Genomic DNA, 26,242 nt, shown 5'->3' with positions numbered 1-26,242 from the left:
TTAGAAGTCTGTATGATAACAAGTGAAGAGACAGAGCTTTGAGATAATGAACATAGGACATTTTGTTTGCTCTCTGTATTCTTTTTATAAGGAAACTTTGTGGGTATTCCAGTTGTTGCATATGTCTGTTCAGGAACAAACTAAAGGGATCAATATACTCTATGATGGGTCTGACGAGGGCTGAGTACAGTGGTAAGATGATCTTGCTTATAAACTGAGGAAAATAGAAGGATTTTCCTACTATCTTGGACACAGATTGGTCTAAGGCACGGTTACTATCTACATGAGTTCCCAGATCCCTGACTAGTGAATCAGCTTCTAGGGGTATCTTATTTATGATGTAGTTAATGAGGTGAATAAATTCCCAAAAGGTACTATAATACATTTCTTGGTATTGAGTTTGAAGCCATCACTTTGGCACCAAGTGTTTGTCTGTGGTAGACCTTCCTGAAGGTTGTTCTCATCTTAGGGGGATTCAGTGACTGTTCCCAATTTACAATTATCTGTGAACTTGGTTAGCCAAATGGCTTTGACATCCAAAAAGTAGATGCCAAATAGGATTGGGCATAGCATAGAGCCCTGGGGACTCCAGTGGAGACTGGCCTCTTTGTGGAGGTGGCCTCACTGATTGTAACCTCCTGGGCACTATCAGTGAGCCAGCCAGCTACCCAGCATGTTATAAAGGGGTTTATATGTATTTCCAAACGTTTGATGACAATGCCCGAGTTGGATGTTATATCAAATGCTTTAGCCAAACCTAGGTAGGCAGTATGCTTAGTCTTTCCCCTCACCCATTGCCTTAGTGACCTTTACAAAGTAGTCCAACAGATTCATTAAACATGGTCTTCCTTTTACAAAGCCAAACTGGGATGAATCCAAGGACTAGAAGTCTTTTATGTCCTTGTTAATAATTTCCATGATAATTTATTCTATGGCAGACTAATGGGTCTGTAGTTTCCAGTGCCTGTTGCAGGTCCTCGCTTATGAAGGGTAATGACAGTTTCAGTCATCCATTTATTTGGCACAAAGCTTATTTCAAGACTACAGTTAAATAATTTCTCCAGAGGTCCATATGTGTTGTATTTTAGACCATTCAGGAGGCATCCTGAAATGTTATTGGGGCCCATTGAATTTAGTGAGCTCAGCCAGTGCATACTCCCTAGTTACAGTTGGAGGGATTATGCTTGAGGATATTTGGGGGGGGGGGTGGCTGGGGATGATCAGGGAGGTAAAGTTGGAACTGATTTTGTCTGCTAACAGGTTCTCATTATCTACAGGCTTAGTGAATGTGGCACTCTTAGCCACCAGTTCAGCACATCGCTGTTTGCTGCCATTGAGGTTTCTGACATACCTGAAGAAGATCTTATGGTTATCTTTCACCTGGGAGGTTATCTTAACCTCAAAGCTGGTTTTGCTTGATATAATTAGCCCTTTTAGTTGCCTATTTAGTTTGATGAGAGAGATTTTATCTTTATGGGAATTACCCTTCCTGATTTTTGCCATTATGTTTTCCTTTTGTTGTATATCCTGTTTAATTTGGGATGCCACCAGGGTAGATTATTTCTGGGGCGAGTCCTGGGATTACATCTGTTAGGTATGGCAGCATCTACGCAACCACTGACATGATTGTACAGTTTCTGAGAACAACTCAGCATAGGCTACTGTATTCTTGGGGTTTGGAAAGGCACTGAATTTTGTCAAACCATCAATTAATAAAGATAATTTGCCTTTGAATAGTTCCTAGCTGTTACTGGTTTAAATGGAATTACAGAGTTGATTTTGACTTTGAGGGAGACAGCTTTATGGTCAGACCTTAGCAGGGAGAACAAGACATTTGGGTGGAACAGCATTCTCCCATATTTGTGAGCATTAGTTCCAGTATGTTGGAGCCTTTTGACATCATTATTGAGAGTTCTCTTAACACAGAATGTCCTTCTCCAAAAAATAGACTATTGCTTACCATTACTGGCTCTCCACTCTTCATATAAGACTGAAAGACTCCAGATAACCAAAAATAAATTTCAGATCTGGGAGTCACATTCCCACCATTGCGGTCTAATAAAAGATCTAACATGTCTTCCTCTATAGACAAGGCCTACTTTCTTCCTAGTACCCTGATGTTCAAAATCAATAACTTGGCTATTGTACTCCATTAAGAAGAAAACCAAGGAACACATGTACTCCTTAAGGGGAACTAAGGAAGTTGATTTCACCCTCATCCAGCCTCCTTTCAAAATTGTAAAGGATGAAAAAGCCTTCCTAAGATCAGGACCTACTCACTGGAATCCAGTATCAGAAATTAGACCACTGAAGATATTTAACTGATTAAAAAAGCAGTGTGTAGCCACCTAAGTAATGAAGCCTCATGCAAATGCTTTTGAAACAAAGGCTAATTGGAATTCAAGTCAGTAATAGTTATTTATATCCATCTCCATTCTCTCACTCCAACACTGACTGCAAAGCAATCACAATTAATACATATGTACTATTCTTACTACATGTATAATGATCTCTGTACTTAAATCAGTCCTATCTGTTTGTACTGGTATGTAACCATCTTTATACAAATATAAACTCTATATGATGGCAGTGTAATCTAAACAGCTGTATATATAACTAAATGTTACTCTACTTCTGACTGATTGCAAACACTTAATAATTATGTATGTATAACAAGTTTGTATTAGCATGCATAAAATACTTTGTTTAATATTAAATATGTCATATGTTATGTAAAACTCCTCTATAAGCTTATGTCATGGCTGAAAAGAATCAACAGATCAGCCCACTTATGCATTAATAAATAAACAAAAATCAAGGAACAGTATTGAAAAGACTCAAAGGTGCAACAATTTGGCTAAGGTTACAGAAAAAAGAAGACGCTGCACATTTCCAAAAAAAAAACAAAAAACAAAAAAAGATTTAAAGAGATATCTCAACACACATCTATGGTAGATCAGCCAGCAGAAACAGAAGCATTATAAGGAATGGTGTTACATAATAAAATATTATATCCAGAAAGTGTTGCAAAGCAAAGTGTAGAAGCAATTAGCAGAATTAAAGAGAATAACTAACCAATCTGGTGCATTCCAAGGGAATGAAGTTACAAGGTATGGAAAATGGACATCTCAAGATGAGTTCTAAGCTTTCTGTCAAGGTAAAATAAAAAGCCCTGGAAATGGAGAATTTTAGGCAGTGGGTAAGTGTTAAGGAAAAATGTATCAATATGAAAGACTTCACTAATGTGGTAAAGAGGAAGAAACAGTGACTTGTCAGAGTTTTAAACCCATGTCTGTCAGTATAAGACAGACAGCCAAAGTAAGGGAACACTCCAGGCAATAGATATCTGTAAACAAAGTAAAAAGTAAAACTGAAGACACTTTTTAAACTAAGATATGTTTTTACAGAGTAACAGCAGCCTAGAGAAGAAAAAGAACATGAAACGGTGGTGGTCACTCACATTGGGGCAGAGAGAGAGCAAATTAAAGAATGAAAGACAAAGGAGAAGGCAATGCCTACTGAGAGATTAGATTACCCCTTGAAAAGAACCCTAATGATATTCCTTTTGAGCCAGAATACAGGAACTCTAAACAGAGCAAAGAAGGTTATATGCATTAGCTTTCTAAAGTAAAAAAAAAATAAATAAATAAATAAGAAAAGATAAAGAAGAAATAGCAACTGGTACCAAAGGACAAGAGAATTAAACATCAAGACCCCGGTATCAGTGTTGGTAGGAGAAGAAGCACTGCCTTCTAGGTCATGACAAACTGTCTTTGAGGAAATTATAATGCTGGTTGACTTCCAGGTTAGCAAATTGTTACGTCTTTCGGCTTTTCCCGGTTAGGGGTTGCCACAGCAGAACTCCGGTCCGCTAATGATTGGTAGTTGATTTTTATGTGCAGAGTTACCAGCCCTGACGCACAACCTTCAACGAAGGTACGCCCATTCACACATGTCTCCACGCAGAAAACGCTCTAGCTAAGAATCGAACCGGACAGCGTATTAAAAATGCACCCTTGGAAAATGATACTTTAAACACAGCAAGGAAGAGTATGGTCAGAGGTATAGGGAAATAGCAAAGTTTCCACTTACTACTCATGCTCTGAGTTACAAAGTTATTTATTGTACAGATTAAGTCAAGACAGAGAGGAATTAGTACATCAACTATTATGCCCAAAACATACCTCACAACTGTCCAGATTTTTACAGAATGTCCAGATTTTTGCCTCAAAATTTCTATCTGCTCCTCATAAAATGTGTGTTTTTTGGCAACTCACTGGGATGATCTGAGGGATGAAATAATTAAATAATGACATAGATTTGAGTTTCAGACTTCATAGCCTTTAGAAAATATATTTTAACACAGACCCTGTTATTCTAGCTACTTTTTTATGTTTATAAGAGCAATATTTAAAATCTGTCTTTATTTTTGCACCTTTGTTCCCCCATTATGTCAGGATCTGTCCAAATATCTTGGGCTAAGAGATTGAGAGGTATGGCCCAAATTTTTCAGAAACCTAATGATGATGCTAGCACATACTCATGTATTGTGGACACCTATGAGTGGAAAACATGTAAGCATGTTTCATAGAAATATTTTACTGGCCAGGAATAATGAAAGAAGCTGAGAGCTTCTGTGATGGGTGCCTTTAATGCCTGAAGACAGCTCCTCACCCAGGCTTTAAATAATTTTTGATTACAATGCCTGTTATAGAGGTGCCATTTGAATTTACTTCAATGGACATTGCTTGGTAAAATCCAGCAATGGGTTTAAATATTTTGGTTATTCTGGACTATGTATCTAAGTACTATGTGGTGATTCCCCCATGTTAGGTTAATACGAATTCTATATCTACAGAGTTATGTTATTATCTACCAGAGTAGAGATACCTAAGGAAAAACTCACTCAACTTACAACCAGAATAATACACAACATGTGACAATGCCGTAAGATCAAGCAGTTAAAAAACTCACTGTACCATACCCAGCACTAAAGTTTATGCTGAGAAAAGATACTGAAGAGGATGATAAAATTTGGGAACAGTTAATGGCATACCTTTTGTCTGTATTACAGAGGTACCAGAACCTCAACAGTGTTCATTGCACTTAAGTTATTATATGGCCAACATCTACATAGAGTGTTACATATTGCCAGACAAAGTTGGAAAACAGAGAATACTCAATTTAAGAGTCACAGAACACTATATCAACTTATAAGTTATACTAAAAGTGGTACTGTACATCATATGGGAACACAAGGAAAGAGCCCAGGGAATACAACTGCTGTATAACAGAAAAGCAAAGACCATGGAATTCAAAGCTTGAGACAAGGTGTTAGTTTTGGTACCCTTTCCAGAAAACAAATTTTACTTATAGGTTCATAGGTTCATACTAAACTATCTGCCCTAGGGCATTTATAAGCCTAGCCAGAATGTGTTTGGCTTTCGCCACCCATTTTAAATTTATTTTGCTATGCCCTTTTTCGAGGTTAGTATACTGTGCCTCTGTCTAACAGTGACACAGAAGTGATACCCGGGGTAAACCTACGATCTCCCATCCACTCATCAAGATTCCTCTTGAAGAGAGTCAGTGAGGGACTCTGCCTAACCTGGACTGGGATTTTATTGCAGAGTGAAGGGAGCCTCTGGGTTATGAATCTGTCCCTCCAGCATGTCCTATTTATTTCAGTGCTGAGGTTCAAGTCTCTTGAGCGCGTAGCTCGATGAGATTTGGATTTTCTGAGGTGCAGCATGTCCATTAATTCCGGGTTGGACATGGCTTTATACATCAGGCACAGATCGCCTCTGAACAGGTGATATGCCACTGAGTAGAGCTAGAGTTTCTTTAACCGGGCAGCATATGACATCTGTTTGAGCCCTTTGATCCTCTTGGTGAGGTACTTTTGGGGTCTTTCCAGTTGCTGCAGGTGTCTGGTAAGGTACATCCCAAAAGGGGCATTGTAGTCAATTATGGGCCTGATGAGGGATGAGTAAAGAGGCACGATGACCTCCCCTGATCTAGATGTGTATCCCTTCATGATTAGATGGGCTATATAAAATGTTTTTCTAACCACTTTGGCCACGTGGTTGTCAAATGAGAGATTGCTATCAACTTGGGTCCCCAGGTCCCTAATTACTTCTTCTGTACTTAATGGATTACCACCTATATGGTAATTTGTGGGCACTTTGTTTTTGCCAAACGGGATGACTACACACTTTTTGGCATTTAGCTTGAGGCCATGGCTCTGGCACCAGTTGTCTGTTTCTATGAGGCCCTTTTGGAGGATGCTTGTTTCGGCTGGAGAGTCGATTATGGCGCCCAGTTTGCAGTCATCTGCAAACTTGGTCAGCCACAGTTCTTCCGTGTTGGCCTGTACCTCTGAGAAATATATACCAAACAAGAGAGGCCCCAGGACTGAGCCTTGTGGGACACCACTTGTAACTGGTTTGGAGTCTGACATGGCTCCAGCAATTCTAACCATGTGGGTTCTGTCCTTGAGCCAGTTTGCAATCCATCTAGTGACATAGGGGTTTATATTTAAGCTGGTGAGCTTATCTATAATGCCCGAGTGGGGTATTGTATCAAAGGCTTTTGCGAGGTCCAGGTAGGCTGTCTGGACCACCTTCCCCTCGTCAATGGCCTTGGTGACTGTTTCAAAGAAATTAACCAGGTTTAAGAGGCAGGATCTGCCCTTAACAAAGCCAAACTGGGTAGGATCCAGTGTCTGTAGGTCCCCAATATCTTTATTTATGAGGTCCATGATGATCCTTTCCATAGCTTTGCAGACCAAGCTAGTCAGGCTTATGGGGCGATAGTTTCCAGGATCCGTTGAGGCACCACCTTTATGGAGAGGGACCACTGTTGCTGTACGCCACTCTTTGGGCACATATCCTGTAGTCAGGCTGAGATTGAACAGTAGTTTTATGTTTGGGTTTAGCTCTTCTTGGAGTTCATGTAGGACGCAGCCCGGGACACCGTCTGGTCCCATTGATGCTGTGTTTTTTGCTTTGGAGAGGGCGGCTCTTACCTGAGCATCTGAGATGTCAGGGGGGCAGCACTCTGCTGGGATATATATTTGCCCTTTTGGTGGGTGGGGGGAGAAGTTTGTGCTGAACCTGTCAGCTAGGATGTTGGCAATGTCTGTGGGTTCTGTGTATTTTTTGCCATTTTGGACTAATTCTGAGCATGGCTGGGAATTACCACCCAGGTTCCTAACATAACTAAAGAAAGCCTTGTGATTATCCTTAGTGTCCTGTGCAATTTTTCTCTCGAAGCTGGCCTTAGACAATTTTATGAGTGCCCGTAGTTTTTTGCTAATACTGATCAGTGATGCCTTCCCTTTTTGGGATTTTGCTCTATCATTTAGTAGCTTCCTCCTTCTATTGTATAATTTGTTTATGGCTGGGGTCCACCAGACAGGACGTCTGCCTTTGGAGGATTGGGTCTTGGTTTTATTTGGGATCGTGTGATCCATGCATTCCTGAAGGTGTTCATAGAATGCGTTTATAAAGGATTCTGCGGTCTGGGCTGTATTTTCCACAGGCCCGGGGGCTTTGAAGGATTCCACCTCGGTTTTGAGGAGTGTGAAATTTGCTTTAGAGAAGTTTTTCACTGTGGTTTTCTGGGCAGGGAGTGGGGTCGGGATGTGAATATCCAATGAGATTAGTTTGTGGTCTGATCTTACCAGTGAGGGATACACTTCTGGTCTGGAGCATAGAGTCCCCATGTTGGTGATGATCAGGTCCAGTATGTTTTCCCCTCTTGTGGGAGTGGTAACAAGTTGTTCTATAGCATTTGAGTTTATAAATTCTAGGAACCTTTGGGCTAGGGTGTTGGAGCTAGAGTAATGCTCCCAGTCTATGTCTGGGTAGTTGAAGTCGCCCAATATAATGGTGTTTGGAGAGACCTTCATATTTTCCAGTGTTCTCAGAAAGGCCGAGTGGGGTTCCTGGGTTTGGGAGGGTGGTCTGTAGCAGGCTATAAACTGGAAGGCAGTTTTACCCACTGTTAGTTGCACATGGATAGTCTCTGATTCTTCGTGCTTTGCAACCAACCTGGAGGTGTGGGTATCTTTGATGAATATCGATACTCCCCCTCCTTTTGTGGTTCGGTCCGAGTTTTGGGGCCGAAAAGCATGGTATGAGGTATAACCTGTTAGTGCTAGGGTGCTCTCAGGAGCCCTGAACCAGGTTTCTGTTACTGCACAGATATCGATGTTCTCCATGCTAAGGAGTGTTTCGAGTGCGTGCATCTTGAGGTTTAGACTTCTGGCGTTGAGTAGCATTACTCTTAGTTTCTTATCCCTTGTGATACCTTAACAGCAGGGTCCATTTGAAAAAAAAAATACAAAAATTAAATTATGTAAACCACAGGATTAAACAGACTAGTAAGAGAAGACCACAACAAATATAACATACTGACATCCTGAAACCATGGAAAGAAGCATACACCTCAGTAGGCTGTTTAGCAGCAGAGATTAATAGATTTGGTGAAGAAAGAAATTCAAACTCCATACCTAGAGTTCAGGTAGATGACACACTTGTTTAAGTCACAGGGGAAAAAAAAGAAATAAAGGAACCTTTGCTAATAATAAAAAAAATATTTTCAGGAACACCTGGCAAAATAAACTTAATTCAATGCCATATTGAGACTATTCTTGGGGAAAAGGTTAACTTAAAACCATGCAGAATACCAGAGTCATACTAAAAGGCAGAACAAGAGGAAATACAGAAATGCTTAATATGATGGTGATGGAGGAATCAAAAATTGTGCGGAACAGCCTTACAGTATTAGTCCCAAAGCCTGACTGAAAGATCAGGTGTTATAATGCTTTCCAGAAGATGAGAAACATTTTGAAATGTAACAGTTACCAAATGTCAAGGGCTGATGAACTAACAGAAAGGTTGGCAAGGTTAAGATTCCTAACCACATTAGATTTAACAAAGAGATGCTGTCGGATATTTCTGATTGCTGAAGTCATAGAGAGGACAGTTTTTTCCAGACTAGAGTTTTTCCCCAGTATACTATCCTTCCTTTAGGGCTACATGTACATGGTATACCAGCAACTGTTGAGTGACTTACAGACAGAAATAATTTAAAATCTCGGGACCCCCACTGCTGAGTCCAAGATGTGGAGAAAAAAATGAACAAAAATTAGGACTTATATATACTAAGTCCCAGACTGCCCATTTGTCTCAGAATATTCCCTTTTCTCTAAGGTATGGCAAACTCAGAGTTTGTATATACACACAAACTTGAGAGTACTACCTATAATCAAAAACTCACAAAACTGAACCTAAACTGATCAACCAAAATTAAAAATCAAAAGTCAAAATACTGGAAAAAACAAAAACAAAACACAAATTTTTTTGCAAGGGATCAATCCCCCTGTGCACCCCACATTACCCTGCTACACACACACACACGCGTACGCATGTATGCATGCGTGTGTGTGTGTGTTTGTGTGTGTACGTGTTAGGTCTCTAGGGAGAACACTACTGGCATCAACACAATGCCAGTGGAGTCTATGTTAATGAGGACTTTCACACTGTAGACATAGCCATCTCAAATGCATTTTCTCAAGACTGCAGTAACTGATTGACCTGTGATAGACAATTATCAGAAGCCTTTTTTCTGAATTCTATGGAAGACTGGATCTCCTGTTTTATTAATGAATATTTCCATGAACAAGGAATAAAATTAATACTTTGTACTGATATAAATGCCTTTTTAAAAAGCAGCGTACTGTCTTGTGGAAATATTTTATACATTTTAGAGATAATCTTGTCTACTCCAGGGAGGCTTTATTATCTTTCAATTCTTTAATTTCTGCCTTTATATCCATCAAAGACATAGTTGTATTAACAATTTGATATATTCTTTAGACAACTTGCATTTTATATTTTATTAAAGAAAAGCTTCTAATCACGTTTTATATACTATATCAGATTTTGCTTCCTGATACTTCATAGTATTTATTAAAAACACAAAAATATCTTCAGTATTGGTTAGCTTCCTGTTATTTCATGCAATACCTACTATTTGATTGGCTCTAGAATCTTGTACCCAAGTTATGGCTACCCCGATGTGTAATAGAATAATAATGCTTGCTGCATTTTAGTTTAATATACCTTTATGTTTTTTTTTTATTGTTATTTAATTCTTTCACTTAGTCTACAAATTTGGTTTCACATTTCCAAGCCTTTAACTTAGCTTCATTAAATTTATACTGTATTATCTGTAGTCCTTTGTCATATTCTTTTATTTTACTATGGTAGACAGGTGGTTATTTTACCACATAAAGACTTTCTGCTAGTACCATAGAATTAAGTCATTAACTCCCCCATAAGCTTGGATTTGTTTCATTAACTTCTCTTAGAAGACATCAAGTTAGTCATATATGAAGATATGTTATCAATAATAGATAATTTTCTGAAAACTAATGGCATTATGACCATCTAAAGGACATGAGATAACGTTTTGCCAAAACTAATTTAGATCATTAGACACATAAATCCTGCCTTTTCTAGTATGAGTCCTAAATTCAAAAGAAAGTTAGTGTGAAACAGAGAGACTTTGCAAAATCATTTACATCTTTCAGATGTAATATGTTTGTCGAAGTATTAGGTGATGTGGTTGAAGATGAAATCTTCAGATGCCTTTTGGCATTGGTGCATCTTTACATAATACACAGTTCAAGTGCGCCCCCCCCCCACCCCCACCCCAGCATTAAACTACCTTTCCTTTTCTTTGGCAATGTTCCTAAATATTTTTGTAGCAAATTTTATCTCAAGTCCTGGTATCCAATATACCCTAACTAAGTTATATGCCCTTTAGAATTTAGTTATTAGCATTAAAAAGCATACCTTTGGTGTCAACATAAACGTATAATATTTATTTATGTATTGCTTTTGTTCTCTGGGGTAGTTCAACTGGGTTGTGGTAGCCACTTTTCAGCAGATGCTCAGGGAGAAAACGTTCCAGTAACAAAATGTGCAAACATATCCAAAAGAGAAAAATGTAACATTTAAAATTACAGCATGGGCATACAGTGACTGAAAGGCAGCTATAGTGGAAAAAATCTGAAATCAGTAAAATATAGAATCATATGTTAACATAAGATAATTTGGCTTATACAATGAGGTTTAAAAAATTACATTTATAAGTAGGAGAAATATGGTACTGGTGGTGTAGAAGACAAGATTAGAAAGCAAAGAGGAAGTGATAAGAGTTTAAAGCAGACAGTGAGCGAAGAAAGGTGTAGAGTGTGTACATTTGTTAGGTAACACAGAGAAAAAGAGAGTTGTAGAAAATATGAGGTAGATGTAGAAGGTAGTGACTATGAGTTGGAATTTTGATGGAGGGAAAAAAATATCAGGACTTAATTAGAGACAACAGAAGTGGCACTAAGGGCAAAGAGATAGAGAGAATTTCTTTTGTTGAGGCATACAGATGTAAAGACGGTATGGGCTACCTAGTGAAATGTCAGTATTCTAAATGCTGAGTGCCAACATGCCAAAAAAAAAAAAGATTGAAAATTCACGTGAAGAGTAAATCTTGGACGTCTCTCTTCTCGTTTAAACTTTTTTTTTGCAAGGGGGCAACCTCCACTGCACCCACTGATGTGGAGGCAGGCACCCACCTCTCAAACTTATATATATATATATATATATATATATATATATATATATATATATATATATATATATACTAGCTCTGAAACTGCCATACCTTAAAGAATAGGGAATATTCTGAGAAATGGCTACCTTGGATTTAGTATCTGTAAGTCCGCTTTTCAGCCATTCTGTCTCTGCATTATGGAAGTCACTATAATAGGCCCTGACATTTTAAATAGTCACCAAGGTGAGTAAGGGCCAGTGTAGTCTAGTCTGGGGAGATACAGGAGCAATGGTAATCTAGATTGGGGAGATACAGGAGCAAAGCCAACTGTTTTTAAAATGTTGTTTTAGCAAGGTTTATAAACTGGATAAGTTGGTTTGTGTCTGATGGTGGTAGAGATAGAATTCCAGATTCTGGAGACATAATTTGAGTACAAGCACAGACCAGCAGAGTTGTGGGTTTAGTTTTGATGAATAGGGACTTGTCTGTGGACTGCAGTGATCATGCAAGGTTGTAAACTTTCACTAATGCTTATAGTGTAAGACAATTTTGAGTTCTGTAGATTATAATATGAACAGTTGCTAACTGGTGACAGTGAGATAGTGTTTAAGTTATAGACAACCTGTTTTAAGGCTAGGCAGAGGTTTAGCTATCTTGTTATAGCATTGTTAAATGTTTGTTAGTAAAGATTGTCAAAGGTTGATGTAGACAGGTGTAGAGCTCATTAATAAAAATGTTAATGAGTATGGGTTCAAGACTGACCCTTGTGGCACCCTGACTGCGATTGTCAAGAATGGGGATTGTTCTTTCTGCCATTTTATTGCCTGTAGGCTGTTTAGAAAAGTAGCTATGGAACCAGGAGAGGGAGATGTTGTCAAGGCCTAGTGAGGATAGTCTATGGAGAAGATTCTGATGGGTACAGTGTCAAGCACTTTAGATAAGTCAAGGAACGATGAGGAAACAAAGTTTCCAGAGTCCCTGTGAAGGTTGATATGACAGGTGAAATTGAGGAGAGTGTGGTAGTGCTGGGGTGTGGCATGAAGCCACGCTGAGCATAGAAGTGGAGGTTTTTATCTATTAATTGACTGTATACACTTTTTGAGGATTTTTGATAATGGAGAAAGAATGGCTATAATGTGGTAATTATAGAATTTAGTGAAGTCTCCTCATTTGTGTAAGGGAATAACTAGTGACTTTTCTAGATAATAAGAACATAAATTTTGTGGATAGATCTGTTTATGAGGATAGAGACAATGTATGCTGAGGTCAACCGCCATGCTAATATATTCTGAGGGAAGATTATCAGCTGTGAGTGTAGTGGGTTTTAGATTATGAAGTGTTTTTGATAGTAGAGATGGGAAATAGGTTGATGTGGAAGTCAGGAAGTTTAGAGGATAGCTCTACTTGGATGGAGAGAGTGGTAGGTGGATGGTCATTTATGAGGCAGGTGACCAAATGAATGAAAAGTGAGTTGAGTTGATTAGAAATAGGTTTTGTTTGATTGGTGGTAGTAGGGGTTGGTTGAGCTGGGTGGCCTGGATTTAAAAACTGTTAAAGGAGGACTAGAACTGTTTGAGGTCTTAGTATGTATATCTAGGATTGCAGTCATTGTTAATCAGATCTGAATGATTTTTTGATGTTGTTGCAGCAGTTCTGGAGATTGGTATCTGTTTTATTGTGAAGGCAAGATTTTCAGGCTTTGTGTCTAGCTCTCATAAGTTGTTTAGTAGTTTTTGTGAGACTTGGGGCATGGTTGAATTAGACTCATTTGTGTATGACTGGAGCTAACTTGTTTAATATAGTGAGAAAGTTGTCATTTAAATATGCAACTGCTTCATCAAGAGGGAGAGATTTTAGTAGATAGTTGCATGTTTTCAGTGTTTCTAAGAATGTATCTTTGTTAAAGTGAGCAAAGCTGTGGACTGTGTTATAGTGGTGGCCCTTTTGAAGACAAGTTGGTAGCCTTTTAAGAAAGATTGAGAGGTGGTCACTCACAGAGTTTGGAGGGTACCAGATGAGGTAATTTTATTTGGGTCAGATGTGAGGGCCCAGTCTAGAATATAAGCTCTATTTGAGTGTTTGTGTTATCTGGTTGGAGAAGCGATGAGCTATATGAAGTTGTACAGATGTATGACAGATGTAGGGTTAGGAGTGGAAATAGATTGCCAATAAATATTTACATCATCCAGAATGATGGTTTCTTAGATGATATTTGTGAATAGCCAAGACAGAAGATCCTATAAAGCTGAGTTGCTGGATATGTTGAGAGTACACGTGAATTATTATATATAGACAAGTTATGCCTCCTGCTTTTTTGTGTGATCACTCTAGCACAAGATGTTATAGCCTGGGTGAAGTATTTCATAACTCTTAATGTTGGGCTTCAGGTAATATCCGAGACATAGTTTTCTGTCTTTTTCCAAAGAAATACCTCTTCTTTTCTCCTTAAAAGAAGAGTTTACAAGGACTGAATGCTCATTTATTTATTTCTCTTTGTTGGCCAGGAGGCCCAGGAAGTAAAGCTCCACCACAGTGCATTTATATTAATATGTGAATTTCAAACAGTTCTCAGAAAAACAAGTTACATTTCTCATGAAACAATAAAAATAATTGCAAGACAGATATATATAGTAAAATATTTACATCAGCAATTATAAGTCTATACAGTTGTTCCAGCTGTAAAATCTTGCAGAAGTAAATGCAAAAGGGAAAAATTATTGCAAAGAAATTAAGTGTTCTTTCATTTCATTAAATAAAGGTTTGCAAGGAGTTTAAGATATATAATAAAGTTAATTATAAAATGTTCCAGGAAAGGACATTTTAGCTTTGTAAAGATTTGTAAATAATTTGAGAGATATATTGAAATAAGTTAGAAAATAATCTAGGAGGGGATGGAAGATATTAGTATTATACAGCAGGAGCGTGGTAATAGCATAAGACAGAGAACATGGTATATGATTGTTTCTATTTAGTCTGCCTGTTCCAAATTGGTGTTATCTAGAAGGTTTATAACTTAGGTATACAGGAGATAGATGAGAGAGGTAGAATGGTGGATGGGGCAGACAGAAAAAGAGCAAGGTGAGAATTGTTGTTTGGGGGGAGTGAATGTGGCTGTATTAATTTAAATGCAGGAGGGAAAGTTGTTAGAGGTATAACGATTCAAGTAGAGGAGGGCAAAAAGTTTGTGATAAGCAAAAAGACGTTTGTGCTTTCACTAGAGGTCTCAAAATGGTGATGAACATGAGCATGATGAAGATTGGGTAAGGTATTGTTTGAGCAGGATTTTATTGCTTGGAAGTTTGTTAATCATTTTTACTTGTACGGCGATGGTGTTCCAAAGCTTAGTCCCCAAATGAATTATTTGTTTTAGTCATCCTTAGCAGAAATGTATCACCAGAAAGGAGGTTTCTTGTGGGGGTGTAGGGCAATGATATATTAAAAGGCAAAAAAGAAATATTATAATTTAACTGTCAGGGAGCAAGAAGAATTGAGAAACCTACAAGCTAATGCAGATATAATTATCAAGCAAGTTGATAAATGCAGAGCAATTGTATTAATGAATGCTAGGGACAACATTGCTTATATGAACGACTTTCTTTCTGATGAAACTATTTTTGTGAAATTAGATATGTCAGATGTTAAAAAAAAAATAATATATATATATATATATATATATATATATATATATATATATATGCTGTTAATATGATAATATATGAAATGCAACTTAGTGATGATATATCAGTTGACCTCTTTAATTATTTGACTTACCCTGCCCCACTACTTCAATCTTTTATGGGTTACCTAAGGTGCATAACAGCATGGTACACCCCCCCCCAAATGAGACCGATAGTCTCGGGAAGGGGGTGGATAACAGAATCCATCTCTCTCTAGCTGCAATCAATTTTAGGAAATTTTATGGATAAAGTTAGGAGTTACATCAAAGATACAAGGGACTTCTTAACAAAGTTATATGAATGGCATGAATTAAATACTGAAAAGGATTTCCTTTTAGTGACCCTAGATATAAATTAATTATTCACCATCATTCCTAACTAATATGGATTGGATGCAATATGGAATTTTTTAAGTTGCAATACTGAAAATGGATAGTAGAAGTGTTGAGAATATCTGTCAGCTCTTAGAGACAGTACTCACTAATAATGTATTTATCTTTGGCAAGCAACTATATTTTCAAAAGTTAGGTGTAGAAATGGGGACTGCAATAGCTGATTGCTATACCAACCTAGTATCGGATCAATAGGAAAAGCAATTCATATATAATGGCCCTACTGAATTCAGCTCTAGGGTACTTTTTTTATACTCGTTCCGTTGACAATGTGTTTTTGATTTGGAAAAGCAGAGAAGATGAAGTACTATAATTTATAGAATATCTGAATGAGCCTACTAGTTTTCTAAAATTTAAACTTAATTTTTCTCAAGATTAGATAGAATTTTTCGATGTTAGGATAGAGAAGACTAATGAGGGAATGAATACTAGCATCTTCAAGAAAAATGTTCATGCCAATTGATATACACATAAAAATAGCATGCATGCACCACATATTTTTAATGAAATAGTTAAAAGTCAATTGTTAAGGGCCAGTAGACTTAACACTGAAGAAGGGAAATGTCAGGAACAAATGTTTGAAATGGCATAAGAGCTTAAAGAAAGGGGCTGTGATGAAAGTTTATTAAATAAAGTTATGTATGAAATAATCCAAGATAGAGAAGGGGCAGCTAAACCATTCTTTAGTGAAAAGAAAGCAGTGATTGAGAATTCTACTAATACAATGGTATGACGAAGTAAGTTAAGATATGTAACTATGTATAGAAATTGGACAACAGAAGTTAAAGAAGTGATATCTAGAAATTGGCATATTTTGAAAGCAAAGCCTGGGTTAGAGCACATTATTGAAATAAACCAAAGTTTGCATATAAGAATTGTAGGAACCTCAAACAGAGGTTATGTTACAAAGAGATGAGACAGTCAAATATTAAAGAAAGAATACTAACAAATAAGCAGGGTACCTTCCAATGCTATAACTGCAGTTGCTCTAAACACGTTCCTGTTGATAACAATGTTTTTGTGCATCCTGAGTTTTTGAAAGAATTTGTTTTTGAATGCTTTGTGACATGTAATACAGCAAACATTGTTTATCTTGCAACCTGTATTAAATGTACAGCATTCTATGTGGGCAAATGCAGTCGAAAATTAAAAGATTGTATTATTAAGCATCGATCAGAGATATGTAAAAATGTTTCTTCGGATGCTTTAGCTAAGGATATATTTGAGTATGGTTCTAGTCATGATTTTAAGTTCACGGTTGTAGATGTTGTTATGAAGAATTTTAGTGGGGGTAATGTAAACAATGCATTAGAAGTTAGAGAATACAATTGGATTATAAGACTACATGCAGAAAGGCAACCAGGAATTAATACAGCCGTTATCATAAAGCTGATTTTAATCAAAAACCAAACGCAGTACAGATAATTGTGATTGTAATAGGTTTTGAATGCAATGATTTTATGTTACATTTAAATGTTATTCTTATATACTGATGTATGTAGTAGGCTGCATGAGTTTAATTATGCCATATTTAATTGATTAATTATTAGTGTAGCATGATTGGTGGGTTGTGTTATACGAGTGTTATTGGAAGTCTTTAAAATGTGAGTGGTTAATTTATTTGTTGAGCTTGCACTCTGAGGAAGAACTATGCATGAAAGCCTTGCATGCTTAAATTTGTTTATTCTTGACTTTTCTTAAGCCTGAGTTTTTTATTTTGGATTTACTACGGTATACTTAAGGCTGAGTTAACCGCTATATTGTACCATTTTTTTTTTGCATGTGTGGTTATATTTAGGGAATTCTTATAAATTATGGCTATGCTACCTATCCACGTTTTTCCTCTCAAGCCTAATAATACTGAAACCAGGTGGGGTAATTTCATTGTTATTTATGTCATATTTCAGCCATGTTTCTATAACTACAATTATGTCTGAGGAATATATGGCAATACAAACATGTATGCCTTGGATTTTATTGCATATACTTCTGACTGGCATTTAGGGAGAGAAGGCTAGAATTGGGGGTAGAGGAGGATGACAGAATGTTTCATTTAATACTGTGCTATTAGTGTCGGGTTTTTGCTTTTGTGTAGGGACAGGGTTTGGGTGAATATCTCCACTGATTTTTTTTGGGTGGAAATTTTATGAAGGAAAGTATGTAGTCAAATGCATTTGTGCTTTTGTTTTACTGGATTTCATATGGTAATCTACTTAGATTTAAGATACCTGTAATTTAAAAAAAAATAAGGTTTGCTGGGGTGCTGTGGTGATTGATAGACTTGGAAACTGTTGCTATAATGAGTATGGGTTTGTAGGACTATTTATTACATTTACTTTGGAGGAATGATGGTAGAGAGTGTTAATATGCTGAGGAGGCACACTAGTAGGACTAGAGTCAGAGCCATTTTTTATAATATGTAAGTTAGACGTTGCTGAAGATATTAGTTTGCACAGTGAAATGTTACTAGGCAAGAGTAGTTCTACTTATAGCTGTATAAATTCTAAAAGGTTAAACTACGTACAGAACTTTAAGTAATGAGTCATAGATGCTAATTGTAGGGCAACTGTGAGGGTCTATATTATATCATTGAATGCTTAAAAAAGCGAACGATGAATAATCGAACCCATGTAAGTGAAAGCTTACAGTCTCGAAAGCTCAGAATAGCGATTTTTTTTTCCAAGGGAAAAAAATTGCTGTTCCAATAAAAAAAAAAAAAAAAAATTGAACTAATACATAAAGTGGGGGGCTGTGCCCCCCACACCCCCTACTTAAATATACCAACTCCGAGATCGCACTACAGTGCCGAAAACGGCAAAGTAACAGAAAACAGAAGCGGCCAAGTGAATTCTTTCCCTGGGAAAGAATTCGCTTAAAGCCGCTTTGCTATTTTGCGTTTTCGTTGCTTTAAGTTCGACCAAGATGCATTCGATATAATGTGTCTTCGGTCATCTAATAGGAACCCCAAATGTGACTGAGCTATGTTATTTATTTTATTATTTATTTATTTATTTGCAATAAACAAATAAGCTATGTTCTGATTGTTTTGATGCAGAAATAGGTTGGAAGTGTAGGGGTGGAGTTAGGATATTTTAAATGTAGATTAGGAGGGGGTGTGTGGGAATTAGGAGCAGGGTAGGGGAGCGGAGTGAGCATAAGTGTAGTGAGGGTGAACAGAGTGGGGCCCAACTACTAAATCAGCAAAGTAACAGTGTTGAGAAAAACAGTCAGTAAGCTTTGGCTATGGCAAAAGGTAATAATGTTCTCTAGTACAGAGTATACACCAATACAGCTACCTACTTCAGGTGAGTGTAAATGGACACTCAGCTGTCCCTACAGTTTGATTCTACAAGCTGCAAGTCATAGCTTATGTTATCTTTACTGAATTACACATACAAAGCTACTTTGACTACATACATGAGGTCCTTTCAAGGATGGACTTCAGGCTTGGGTGATAGTTGCTGGAAAGTGATAGCTCATAAGCAATCTGTGCAGTATATTAGCTGGGACTGGTTTGGTCACAGTCGGCACAGAAGGAATAGAGATGGATGGAAGGGATAATAGAGGTTTAATTAACTCAGATGCTAGATGCAGTTATGGTAAATATATTAATATATTTGAAGAATTCTGTTTAAATTGAAAAAAAACAAGGGAACAAACAGTGTTTGTTACCAGGTCAGGCCTCCAAAATACCTTTTGCAGATATTTATGCACCACTATCAAAAGGTAAATTCAGAGGTCCTTGTATATGCAGGAGATCTAATTAGCAAACAAACTTTTATAAGCCACCAGAACAAGATACAAAAGTGCACAAAAGTGTAGCATAGTATATATCTAGTAGTCATGTCTGTTGCATCTAACTAGCATTAAACTCTGTCCTTAGACATAGGTATAACATATGAGGTCTACAATTAACTCTTAGCTATAAGTTAATACATCACAGCTGATGTGGTCAACAATTACTATAACATAAACTATACACATTTCACAATGCAGCAATAAGGATAAACATCTTATAGTCAAGTCACTTTTTACACCTGTACTACTAGGTTTCTTGCCTGCTGCCTAACAATTGCCTGTGTAATTAGCAGAACTATTAAACCAACACAAAATGTCTGTGACTAACAGGCTTGTGGACTGCTTGTGCAGTGTATTAGCTGGGACTGGTTTGGTCAGGGTCAGCAGAAGAGGAGTAGAAATGGTGATTTGCTCTGACTAGAGGCCAGGGGTCCAGTAAAGGCAAGTGTGAGTTCAAAGATGGTGCCTACAGGAAACAACCTTTTGTTCCTTTAGAGTTAAATGTTCCTTTAGAGTTAAATCTATGTATACCACATTCCAAATATGAGTTTTTTTGCAAGGAAATAACCCAGTCTTTGTTCAATAATACTAGTGTTAGTGGAAGAACATTGACATATACTAATACGTAAAAAGAACAAAATGATATGCTTACGGTATACATAAAGAATTAAAAAAAACAGAATACTAACAGACTCTCAGCCACCTAATCAGTCTATCTCTTGCCTAACCTAGTTTACCTCCACTGCAGAATATGTATAATTATTTAACTAGCATGGCTCTCAGTAACTAAAGCTAAGCAAAGCATAAATGAACTATTCTAATACTACTAATATATAAAGCTATGTATTGTTACCTTGATTCCAATAAGGGAGATAAAAACAGGTGAAGGAAAGAGCACCATATTGTTATATGTGTTTATAGCTTTATCTAAAAGAACCAAAGGAAAGCAGGAAGCATTAGTGAAACACTTTATGAGTATTCCAATTAAGTAAATGGGTACTAGGCAGTGCACATATCTTGAGTAACAAAATAAATGCATTCCCTGAACTTAACATTCATCCACACTAGATTATATCACTCACAAGATAAATTCAGATATCATCTAACCATTCAATAACTTCTGCTTTTCTTCTTTTTTCTAGGCATATAATGTGCTCCTTGTGAAAGTTGTTTATTGCTGCTTAAAAGAATTATTCACAAAATAAGGCATATAATTCAAATCAAAAGAAGTTTTCATACCGTTTTATGCAACCCTAATTAGACCAGTTATTGGTTACCCTTTTGGGATATACTTTTCTAGACATATCAAGCAGCTGGGAAGGCCTTCAGTTAAAATGATTGTTGGCCTAGAGATCCAGATCTACCAAAAAAGCCTTGAAACACTATCACTTCACTAGGCTTCTTACAGGTTCTTACGGGGTGACCTATGTCTTGCATTCCATGTCATCATGGACCTCATCCTCCTTGATCTCCTGTTTCTTTGTATGTCATATAGCTTCACTAATATCTTAACTAGACATTTAAGTCTCCACCAGTACATAAATAAAATGCACTGGAGAGGCAAATTTATTTTCCATTGTCTAGCCTACCTCTGGAACAATCTTACTCTGCAAGTTAATCAGCATCCTTCAAACTACACCTGGATAATTGGACAGGTACCCAAAAATTTACTTCAGGACTGATCTGTCTTCCCTTCTTCAGAAGGGCATACAGCATGAAGTGGATTTTGGCAATGCATAAATGATCTTGCGACTCTTTTGTTTTATATTTTATATGATTCTAAGGACATACAGAATTCTAAGATGATTTCATCATACTCCTACGCAAGTATGTCACATAATATGTTTTTTTTATTTTGCTTATGAAGTGAGATACTAAACAGGGATTTAAAATGAATTGATATATCCTCTTCCATCTACTGATATTGCTTGCCATCCAATTAAATTTCTAAGCATCAATGTAAATGTATAATATAGAAAACAAAATAAGTATAAATAAGTTCAGAGATGAAGAGAAAATGATGTGATATCAAAGCAACTGGACAAAGTATGAATAGCATAGTACTCAAACTACATACAATGGTAAATTCAATGTTAAAAGAAAGAATTACCTATTTATAACACAATTTATTAGGCTTTGCTCACCTTTCCTTCTTTACCTCCATCTGCATTGTCACCCTTTCCTCATCAGCCATTTCACAACAGAAATTCTTGCCATCACTTTCTTGTCCAATCACCTCCCAGGAAACTCTATCCATGTTTTTTATAAATATAGTCTTTACTTAAGTAATAAGATCGAGTGAACTGCAATCCTATGGAAAAAAACTGTCCCCATTTATGAAAATCAGTTATATAGTATAAACACTGAAAGGACTATAAACTAATATTTCATTTGAACTTAAATATTGTTAAACAAATTATCAGTATTTCAGATGAATCATTATTATAGGTTCATACTAGGCTATCTGCCCTAGGGCATTTATAAGCCTAGCCAGAGTGTGTTTGGCTTTTGCCACCCATTTTAAATTAATTTTGCTATGCCCTTTTTCGAGGTTAGTATACTGTGCCTCTGTCTAACAGTGACACAGATAAATATTTCCCCCTTTAACACTTCTTGTTCTTTCTTTAATATTTTCTGTTTCAAGTGTGTGTGTGTGGGGGGGAACAACTGTATAGTAAGTAGCATTGTTGCCTCACAGCAAGAGGTTCTTTGATTCAGTTCTCATCTGGGATGTTTTCAGACTGGAGTCTGCATGTTCTCCTTCTGTCCATGTTGGTTTCCTCCACTTACGGTGGTTGCTCCCCAGTTTCAAATATATGTGGCATGTGGGCTGGTGCAGCTATGTTGTCAGTGAGTATGTGAGTGTGTGTATATGTGTGAGTGTGTGTGTGTGTGTGTGTGTCAATATATATATATATATATATATATATATATATATATATATATACAGTGTGAGAGAGTGTGAGAGTGAAAATGTGAAAGTGTGTGAGTTTGACCATGTGATTGTATATGAGTGTGTCTGCAAAGTGCGTGTGTGTGTGTGTGTGTGTGTGTGTGTGTGTGTGTGTGTGTGTGTGTGTGTGTGTGTGTGTGTGTGTGTGTGAGATATGGAAGAACGGCCTAACAATCTACTGCTGTTTCTTCCTTGCCCGTGGGGTTGTTATAGGAGTCAAAAGCAATTCAAAAGCCTTGAATGATGTCAAGGAGATTCAAATAAAGCCCTGGCTATTGCCCAGCTGACCTGGGTTTAATTAGTGGCTCAGGCAATTGACAGAGAAGCAGGGAATGGATTGGCATGCCCATCTAAGGTGGGAGGGTGTCTGCTGATACACTCCCTAAGGTGGGGTTATGCTACAAAGAGGGGGTTGCCCTTGGATGCAATCAATGAGTGTGGGGTGCAGAGAAAGGGAGTGGGTAGATCATAATGCCTCCAGATGGATGCTAAGCTCCTAGGACACCTTCAGGATCCACAACTAGCCCCAACAAAAAACAAAATACAGTAAGTCTGGGGGGCATTGGAGAGTAGCTGGTAGACCCAGTGTGGAATAAACATGAGGTCTGAGGGGGCCAAAAAAAAAGAGAGAAGGAGATTCAAAGTAAAAGCAACACAGACTTCACATTCAATAATTTCATGGAAAGCATCCCATTTACAATAAATCTTAATATCAATAGTCTCAAATATATTATAATAACTGCGGTGGTGGTGCTGCTGTAGCATTGTTGCCTCACAGTAAGACGTTGTCCTGTTCGATTCTCAGCTAGAGCGTCTTCTGTGTGGAGACATGCATGAATGGGTGTACCTTCGTTGAAGGTTGTGCGTCAGGGCTGGCAACTCGGCACGTAAAAATCTACTGCCAATCATTAGCGGACTGGAGTTCTGCTCTGGCGACCCCTAACTGGGAAAAGCCGAAAGACATAACAGTATGCAACATAATATTTTCTGGAATGCTATATAAATGTAAGCCATCTCATCATCATTATCAATGCAATTTTTCCTATTTGATACGGAGTTGGAGTGTTATGTCAACTGTTGGCACCTCGCTTGAACAAAGCCACTCTCACACTTCCCTCAACAGTCACGCCCAGTTGCCACAGGCCTTCTCTCAAACAATCTATCCATCTCTTACCTGGAAATTCTCATCTCATTTTGCCTTCCTCCTTTCTCTCCCAAATCTGCCATATCAAATTGTCTTCTGCTTTCCTGCATACATAACTGCACCACTGTAATCAGTTGTCCTTGAGCTTTTCTGCAAATGGGGCTTCTTTGGCTTTAGTCTCTCTCCAGGCTCTTCCTTTCTATCACCTTTCTATCACCTCATGCTTCCTCGACTGCTCTGCCTTAACTACACAGATTTCTGATCCATACAGAAGTATTTGTTGCACCACTGTTTTGTGCACCTTACTGTTCAGCTTCTTTGGCATTCTTCTATCACAAACTATCCCTGACCCTTTGTGCCACTTGGTTGCAGCACATATAATGCTAGCATTAATCTCCTCATCTGAAGATGCTAACCTGTTCTGCTGTTTTCTCTTCTGTCTCTACTTTCAGTTTCTTCTGAGTTCCTCCATTTGCTACCATGACCACATGGTGTCTGCACTCAGTTTTACCCCACATGCCTTCATTTGCATTCCAGTCACTTATCATTTGATGACATTCCTAATCAGAGTCTGCTTGTATAGCTACATAATTTGTATAGATAAGCTTTGTTGATTTTTCCCATCTGAACTGTTTGCAGATGTATTCCATCGCCAGTATGAACAGGAGTAGGCTCAAAGCAGAACTCTAATACACACCCATTCTCATAGGGAACCTTTCTTTGCGTCTGAACACTATTTGTACTTGTGTTAGTCACTATTTGTACTTGTGTTAGTGTGCTCTTGTACATAGCCTACACTAATTCTGCTAGTGTTTCTGGGATTTCCATCCATTGCAGAATGAACTGCATGTATAAAGATTCTTGGGACCTTTTTAAATGCTTTCTCTAAGTCTAGTTGGCTACTTGCTAGGCAAGTGATTTGTGATCATCTTAAGAAGCCTAGCCTGACCTTCCCTTGGTAGGTTTTAGCCCTTATATTTTGAATACAAATAGTTCAGAAGACCAAACAAGAATATGGTGGAACATTTACATGTCTCCCCTTCCATGAAAGTTGAGAGTACTAAGCCAAAGGTGAATGTGCCATTACCCATCCAATTGTCCAAATTATGTTTAAACAGAATAAAAGTACTTTGCTTTACATGGAGTGGAAGACAGTTTTGTAGAAGCAGTATTCTTTGTGATACATACAAATACCTTTCAAAATGTTATTTTGCAAAAGAGATTGAGATCTCTTGAATGGGTGTTTATGACACCACCGGAATTTAATGTGGGTTCTGTTGAAGCCTTTATGTGAGTCAGAATTTGCCTCTTAGTGGTTTGTATAATACTGAGAAGAGTGACAAGGCTTTGAGATGGTATGCATTTATATATTTTTTTTAATTTAGACCCTTGATTTCTTTAGTGAGAAAGTGTGAGGTCATTCTAGTTGTGACAAGTATTTGGAGAGATACAAACTGAAAGGGGCATTATGCCCAGTGATCATCCTAATGACTGCTGAGTACAGTAGAATGATTACATACCTGGAAACAGTGCCTTTAGATATAAGCTGTGCGATGAAAAAGGAGTTCCTTACAACAGTGGAAACATGGTGATCAAAAGACAGTTAATTGTTGACATAGGTTCCCAGAGCCCTAACTACAAAATCAGTTTTCAGGGGTGTGTTATCAATTAGACAGTTACAAGATGATTCATGATTGCTGAAGGATACACTTGTACAGTTTCTGGTATTAAGCTTTAGTTAATATGTTTCTGACACCGGCTAATTAACCAAGTAACCAAGCCCAACGGCGAAAAGTAACACTGCAAAAAGAAGAAATGCTGCTCCAAAGCCACAAAATGGCATTTTAATAAACCAAATGTAAGCGCTTTCATTTCCAGTACTACAGAAACATCATCAGACAAACAAATACACTACCTCACATCCTTTAAATACCATAAACAGCTAAATCTCACTTTCTTAAGAAGGTGGAGGCCAAGTGCAAGGCATGTTATACAGCATCTTGTGCAATATTTCACTTCCTAAAGAAGGTGGGGCCAAAATATTTTGTTACCTTCATAATAAATAAAATCCTAGTACATGATGAATACTAAAAACTAAAAATGTATACATACATACATATTAATGCCAATAATAATAAAATTGCATTAGTTAGCTTATATACTAAACAAGTACATATTATTTGATGATAAAAATCAAACAGTACCTGCTTTCAAATTTAAAATGGGTTTGATTGATGCACACTCATTAAGCCCTGGGGGGGAGGGGGTGGCATTTAAAAGAACTTGCCAATATAGTTCCCTTTTCTCCACTAAGGTCTCCCAGTCACCCCCTCTATCTAGTGCACCCTGGCCCATCTTTTCCAGAATAACAAATACCAATATAAAAAGCAGAACAGGTGGCACAAAAACTGATGTAAACAACTCCCTTAGTATTACAATCATATTTACCTTTAACAGTAAGCAAATATGGGCAACCATGAACAAGGAAACTACTAACCTTCAGGATATACCTGCATTGTCGGAAAGCCCCACATTTTTTCATTCCACAACCATTAGTATGACCATTCATTTGTTGCTTGCTGGTTTCAAAAATACACTTAAAGTTTTTGTTGTTTTTGTAAACAAATTTAGGTTCAGGACTCAACCTACCCATAAGTCC

Source organism: Protopterus annectens, chromosome 2.part1 (assembly GCF_019279795.1).
Source record: "Protopterus annectens isolate FY-2018-M chromosome 2.part1, PAN1.0, whole genome shotgun sequence".
Taxonomy (NCBI): Eukaryota; Metazoa; Chordata; order Ceratodontiformes; family Protopteridae; genus Protopterus; species Protopterus annectens.
The sequence above is the reverse complement of the archived record's forward strand: the minus strand, read 5'-3'. Positions refer to the sequence as shown.